General features: G+C 38.1%; 1 pseudogene across 1 annotated transcript; it reads left to right on the forward strand.

Annotated features, from left to right (window-relative positions):
- The first annotated feature begins 177 nt into the window (after window positions 1-177).
- Window positions 178-6,251, forward strand: LOC144434534 (membrane progestin receptor gamma-A pseudogene; annotated as a pseudogene). The gene is made up of 2 exons (XR_013480828.1): window positions 178-380; window positions 4,210-6,251. The product of XR_013480828.1 is annotated as a membrane progestin receptor gamma-A pseudogene (transcript).
- The last annotated feature ends 1,733 nt before the right edge of the window (window positions 6,252-7,984 follow it).

Consider the following 7,984-nt stretch of genomic DNA (forward strand, 5'->3'; position numbering starts at 1 on the left):
CCCCCCCGAAGTAAAATCTGGACACTCCCTTATGTATCATTCGTTAGATTAATCAGGGTGTACAAGACTCTACGACTTAAAAAGTGTTACTGACCTATTTACCTTATCATGAGTATCTTAGGGGGCATGGTTATTGATTACCTGAAAGTGAAGGGTCAGATTTTGGTTGCCAGGACCGACGGTGAGTAGACTCGCCAACGTATACGTAGTACTATCTGAAATAATTGCGTACCAACGTGCACGAGTGTGTTTTACTGGGAATGCAGTTGTGGAGATAATAAGCTCAAAGTAACCAACGGAACGTCACAACGGACAGGATATACAATTGGCGACAATTCCGGAAACAATCGAGGCATAGGGAAAAGTTAGAATTGTTACCGGTAAGTTTTTGCGTACACGAAATCAAGGCGTTCCATTTTTAGGAAGTTCATTTACGGTAAGATTGTATTTTTAGTGTAAAATTAATGAAACAAGTTCGTTCAACATTGAATATTTCAACCTGTAACCCTTCCAATACATTGAACGTTGATTTACTATACCTATATGTACATGCTTGTTTGTTTGCCGAAGTTAAGGTGGGTTGTTCTGCGGACACGCGTATTGTTATTTAAATCATTACTTCACTTTAGTTCAGCTCGCTTCAAGCGAGTATGTACTTGACAGTTTGATCTCTCTCTCTCGCTCTCTCTCTCTCTCTTTCTCTGGAGATTTTTTTGAACATTAAAACCCCAGGAGCAGTCGTTTACATTGTACATTTGCAAAATTGTTCACTTCAAGACATTGTCGTAGCATAGACAATAGGAGGTGGGGGGGGGGGGGTATAGTGCCTATGAGCCGAGTCAAATAAAGCATTGTTATTTGTATGGTATAAAGCATATGACCTTGTCATAATACACAAGGCGCATATTACTCAGGGGTTATACTTCCATAATACACAAGGCGCATATTACTCAGGGGTTATACTTCCATAATACACAAGGCGCATATTACTCAGGGGTTATACTTCCATAATACACAAGGCGCATATTACTCAGGGGTTATACTTCCATAATACACAAGGCGCATATTACTCAGGGGTTATACTTCCATAATACACAAGGCGCATATTACTCAGGGGTTATACTTCCATAATACACAAGGCGCATATTACTCAGGGGTTATACTTCCATAATACACAAGGCGCATATTACTCAGGGGTTATACTTCCATGATACACAAGGCGCATATTACTCAGGGGTTATACTTCCATAATACACAAGGCGCATATTACTCAGGGGTTATACTTCCATGATACACAAGGCGCATATTACTCAGGGGTTATACTTCCATAATACACAAGGCGCATATTACTCAGGGGTTATACTTCCATGATACACAAGGCGCATATTACTCAGGGGTTATACTTCCATGATACACAAGGCGCATATTACTCAGGGGTTATACTTCCATAATACACAAGGCACATATTACTCAGGGGTTATACTTCCATAATACACAAGGCGCATATTACTCAGGGGTTATACTTCCATAATACACAAGGCACATATTACTCAGGGGTTATACTTCCATGATACACAAGGCACATATTACTCAGGGGTTATACTTCCATAATACACAAGGCACATATTACTCAGGGGTTATACTTCCATAATACACAAGGCACATATTACTCAGGGGTTATACTTCCATAATACACAAGGCACATATTACTCAGGGGTTATACTTCCATAATACACAAGGCGCATATTACTCAGGGGTTATACTTCCATGATACACAAGGCACATATTACTCAGGGGTTATACTTCCATAATACACAAGGCACATATTACTCAGGGGTTATACTTCCATAATACACAAGGCACATATTACTCAGGGGTTATACTTCCATGATACACAAGGCACATATTACTCAGGGGTTATACTTCCATAATACACAAGGCACATATTACTCAGGGGTTATACTTCCATAATACACAAGGCACATATTACTCAGGGGTTATACTTCCATAATACACAAGGCACATATTACTCAGGGGTTATACTTCCATAATATATAACAATTGGATTTTCCTAATTGATCCTTTCATTGTTAGTACATGACAAATACACTCTTTGTCATAAAAGCTTAGCATTTGGGTGTTTGAGACACACACAATCCTTGTTTGAGACACACTGAATCATGGTCATAAGAGCTTAGCATTTGACATTTCATGCTACAATTTACTCTAAAACAGAACACATCAAAAGACGTGTTAGTTGGAAGCGACTTCTTCAAAGCATCCTGTTTACACACTGTTACAATTTCTTGTGGTGTCTGAGACATACAAACCTAGTCTGTTGAACAGAGTAATTTTTTGACATTAACTGTCAAATGCTAAGCATTTATGAACATCAGAAGATGCCGCTTTCAATGGTTGCGTCAACCACAGTCGATACAGACGTAATTAAGTTGATGTGGTTTCGCCTGGACTGTTTGTTTTGTCGCCTCTAACTGACGCATCTACTGATATGATACCATTGAACAAAAACATCAAATCGTCCACTTATTGTTACGTTAACTACAAAAATATTTTTACGTAGAACTATATAATTGTACTAATAATTTTTGTTTATTTTGAGCTAAACGTTTACAGTGATTTATTCACCGGGGATTTGTTACATGTGTAATAGATTAGGACTACGATGCATTGTAGATATTACACATCATAGTCCATACAACTAAGACAGTATCCAATATCAAACAATTACAATGCGATATCAAGTGAACATTGATGGTTTCTGTTTAAGATTTTATGCCACTAATTGGCCTCCTACATGTCCTTTTTTCAAAAAGGTGCTCACCGTGGGGGGTGGACCCTCTCTCCATGGGGATGCTGTTTCTGCCCAAAATCAAAATTGAAATGAGAAAACCCTGCTGGCTATGTATCGCCAAGTATAGGTTACAGCCCAATGTGAAACCTTTTTTGCAAAGCCCACATCTGTTTGTAAATTAATCTCTAGTCGATAGCCACTTTTATTTTAATGTAGTGTGCCATACATCTCTAGAACAAGGGAAGTGGAGGGGGGGGGGGGTACTGTATAATTAAACATATTAAAATGTGTAGTCGGTGGAGGGGGGGGGTGCTCCGAAACTTCTTGGGTTCATTGGGGGGGGGGGGCATGAATTTTTTTGAGCGCGCGAATTTGTTATGCAAAATTATTTTCGCCTCAGGCCCCCCTCCCTTCCTTAAATTCTGACCGCAGCCTCAAACCACCTTAATGGCATTTTGGATAGAACAAAAAACACCTGGTTTCCTTTATAAATGTAAATTAACGTGACATCAACCGAAAAAGTTAAAAGAATGGTTTGTAGCAACGAATTCGAAGTAGTTTTCTTTTGTACTTGATAAAAGTCAACTCCACTACCAATTGTCACCATGCCGACTCCAGACGACAGTAACATCATGTTATATATACAGACTCCTATACAGGGAACCTTGCCCATCCTAGCACAAGTACATATCCTAGTGCTAGGATGTGGCCACATCCTAGTGCTAGGAAGAAGAGCACAGCTATGTACCAGCAGTGTGCCTCACAGCCCCGTTACAGGGTATATTTTTCCACAGCCCTGGTACATGGTTGTGAAAAATAAGCCTGTTGAATGGATGTGGAATACCGCCTCTGTGCCATGATGTTTTGCACATCCCAGTACCATAGCTGTGTACCGCATACCTAGCACAAAGTTGTGCACATACATGTAACAGCTATGGTGGAATAATACCCTGTAGCAACCCTTCTGTTCATATCTGACTAGCATTGCTCACATAGCTGGTATGGCTGTGGGAAATACATATGTTACAGCTATGCTAACATAGCTGGTACATGGTTGTGGGAAAAACTCTTGTACATGGATGTTGTAAAAACCTATGCTACATTGCTATTTTTCACATCCACGTTACATTGATGTTGGCATACCAGTTACACATCTGTCAAATCGAGGTATGTTACACCTAGTGTGTTGACCAGAGCTGTTACAGGGTTATTGTACACATAGCTGGTACAGTCCCCGTGGCTCTACTGAGCTGGTACAGCTATGTGCACAACCCTGTCCTAGGTATGTGAATGTTACGGGTGTATACAAGGTTTCCTGTGTAGGTTTGCTGTCAACAAATGTATGTTGAACAAAACAATTGTAGTACAATTTAACATGTACCATCTTTGCGTTACAGGTTGTGGAACTACTGTGACGGTGATTGTTGGCGATAGTTTGATAGCCATGTGGACTCTAAAGCTTTTTGAAGTCAGCCAGATGCCTATTGATTTTCGAGAACCGTTCATCATATCAAGATATCGTTCAACAGGATCAACATTCATTTGTTGTTTGAAGAGTATGTTCCAGAAGACAAACGAGACCTTGAACTTCTGGACCCACTTTGTACCACTTCTCTACTTCATGTGGAAGTTGTTCAGCATGTCTCGTGTTCTGGACTTTTGGAATGATCCCCACACCTGGCCCTTTGCTGTCTATATGGTTTCGGTTTGTGCCTATCTATCTGGAAGCAGTTTTGCTCATCTTTTCAATTGTTTATCTGAACATGCCCGTCACGTATGTTTCTTTATCGACTATGCTGCTATAAGTATGTATAGTATAGGTGCAGCCATGGCCTATAGGTACTACGCATTTCCCGAAACTATGGTTGGGGGAGTGTTCTATCATGTCTATCTAACTATAGCTACCTTCAATGGAATTATTTGCACAATGATAGCATGTAGTTCCAGAATTGGTGATCGCGAACGAGTCAAAGAGTTACTGCGTCTGATATCTTTTGCGCTACCGTACATTTTTGACAGTATCCCCCTTCTTATTCGACTTACAAATTTTTATTCTCGGGACACCTGGTTGGAATCAAATACATCTCACGCGTGGCAGTTTGTGTGCATGATTTCTGCGGCTTATGCATTTGCGACGCACGTACCAGAGTGTTTGTTGCCGGGTATGTTTGACTTGTTTGGAAATAGTCATCAGATTCTCCATGTGGCATCAGCCATGGCTTCCTACCAGCAACTTAAAGCCATTACCTGGGACATGGTTAACCGTAGGGAATATCTAGAGACATACGGTGAGGCACCAACTCCTTTCTGGTCATTTGGTACGTTTGTATTGGTACTCTGTGCCAATATTATGACTGTATATGTGTTTGGTGTCATCATTAGACATGAGGGGAGTATAAAGAAATACACCGGACGGCTTTTCTATAGTAAGAATACAAGTCCTAAAAACGAAAGCAACAACGTCAACTTAAAGCAGTCCTAAACCAGACTGGCTTGTCAGTGAAACGATGTGGATTCATCAGTAGAAACACTGATTTCACATTTTAGAATAGGGGTGTGTAGTATTTCTTAGATTGTTATTTTCCTTGTCTACAGGATAAATATAGCAACATTTTGACTTGCAATTGACTATCATTTCCCTTAGTTATCTTATGGTATAGAGCATATATTGATACATTTGTAGTAGCAGGATTCGTGTGATATTTTCCTAGGAAATCTAAGCAAAATAGGTCGTATCCCTGTGCATTTCAGTATGGTTTTATGGCTTCAAATGATGACTACAATTCCGATATTTCTACTGAGATAATGAAAGAAATTATACTAAATGATCAAGACATTTAGCTTGGTATAATGATACATTTGAACTTGTTCTAAAACTTACAAAATAAATACTTGTAACGAAATATCTACTCAGGCTGAAGTTTACTCACCTTGCCATTGGCCATAACATGTTTAAATACTAGAAATAACACAAGTCGGACATGGCATGTCATTATTTGTTAAAGTACCGAATGATAGCCAGACCATGCACTGGATAGTATGGTGTTGCAGTAGTAGACCGCTGCTTGTGAACTACGGGTATACACATTTAATAAACACTGTGTCATTAATTTACAGAGGAATTACAATTAGCATACTTACTTGTAAAATTAATTAGCTAGTCAAAAGAAGGATATATTTAGAATTTAGATTTAAAATTCAAAATTTACATAGGATACTAGCGTACACAGTACAATCTATCGCGAAGACTTTAGACATGTAGGATCTCTGTATATGTAAACTTCGACCACGGACTCCGAAGGTTGCCGAACAAAGCCGAATGTTGCAGTGGTGCAGTCTTGCTGCTTGGCCCTGATTCACAACACAACATTACATATGAGTTATAGAGGCTGGTAAATTTGTGCAAGTACCCAATAAACTTTACAAAACGGATTGTTCAAGTAGCATGTGACCTAATGTAGAATTTCTGCAATTCGCACCTACTGCAAAATTTATTTAGTTAATTATTATTGCCACCGTCAATGACAATGCTTCGTCAATCCATCTTTATATAATGCGTTAGCTCTTGTGCAATCAATGTACTATTAATTAACAAAGTGTAACCAATAAATTCTTACCACGTGACTTTGTCGAGTCAAACAAATTGCAATATGAAATATGTAGATTAAAGCTGCACTAGCTGCTATTGGAATATTTTTGTTTACAAACTGTTTAATTAAAACATAACTATACTATTGTACACCCTGAACATTATTGAATCATCTATGGACAAACATTTGTGTAGTTGTACACATAGTAAGCTTATAGTACAATACAACCCATCAAACTGATCTTTTGGTACGCACCCAAAAATGAGCGACCCAATGAATGACGATTTCAACTCATTATTCTACTACGTACAGATAAAATAGACTCTAATTAATATATCAATTAAAATCAATATATCAAATAAAATATACAATTTCTTCTTATTGGTATTTTAAACATTTTCCGTGAATATATTAATGGTTGTTTGATCGAAAAAAATAATAGCAGTTTTAACTTGTGCAGCTTCAAACGTTAGAAACTCGAAATTGACATGTTCAACGTATCTATGAAGTCACTCCAAAATACAGTACTATGGAAAAAGTACCAACTATTACCACTGTGCAAAAAAGTGGATGTACAAACCCGTTATTGCCTATATGTACGATTCTACCTCCAACTATTTGTCAGTACACAATATATACGAACCAATTAACGGAAATTTCAATTTCAATGAGAATTTCAATAATGCCTAAAAAAATTGTTTGGTTCCGGTTACCCGACCCCTCCTAGTTTTTCACGCAGACCCGAAACCGTTTTTTACGTATTCGAGAAAAAAAATAAAATCGTGAAGTCTCACAAGAAATAGTGCTACAGACTTGTCTTTGGTGTTGATAGTTATTGACCAAATTCAAGTTGTAACTTCAAACGCACACAGTCAATCTCAGAGGTACCAGAATCTCAGGACACGTATTCAGGGGATAAACTCACAAGCACACAGAATATTACTTTTGGTGAAGTAGGTGTATGCTTAAACCGACAATACGAGAGCTTTTTGGATTCGTTTTCCTTCACTTACGGCAGTTCAAACTAGATAGAAACAATAGTTCCCCGTAGTATTCCTACTACGACGCAGATCAGACACCGTAAATCCAGACGTGTAGCTCTCTTCCGCCCCGCAAGATCTCTCTCCGTGTAAAGTAGCTTATTAGCATACACCCAACATTCACATTTTATTCAAATCTAAAATCTTCATTCCGTAATACAAATATGGTTAGTAAATAACATGTTTACAGTAAACTTCAATTCTTTTCCTTATATAGGAAGTGTTTATGAACTACGGTTAATTTAATTCAGAGATAATCTATTTTGAAAATACTCTTTTCTACTAAGGCTGAATTCATTAAAAGTTGTGATTTATCACTTGTAGTGACACTTGCAAACGTTCACTTAATTACAAGTAATAACATGGTCTAGCTCGTATTACTATCTCATTAATCAATTAGACCTCACACGGTCGGGTAACCTAGATACAATTACTGTGTTTATAATACAGTTATATACTTTGTAACACCACCCCCTACTCCATAGTGTTTTGTCCCCAAAACAATTAAGCAATTGAAATTGAAAAGAATAATAAAAGAGTAA

This window comes from Glandiceps talaboti, chromosome 4 (assembly GCF_964340395.1).
Source record: "Glandiceps talaboti chromosome 4, keGlaTala1.1, whole genome shotgun sequence".
NCBI classification, from domain to species: domain Eukaryota; kingdom Metazoa; phylum Hemichordata; class Enteropneusta; family Spengelidae; genus Glandiceps; species Glandiceps talaboti.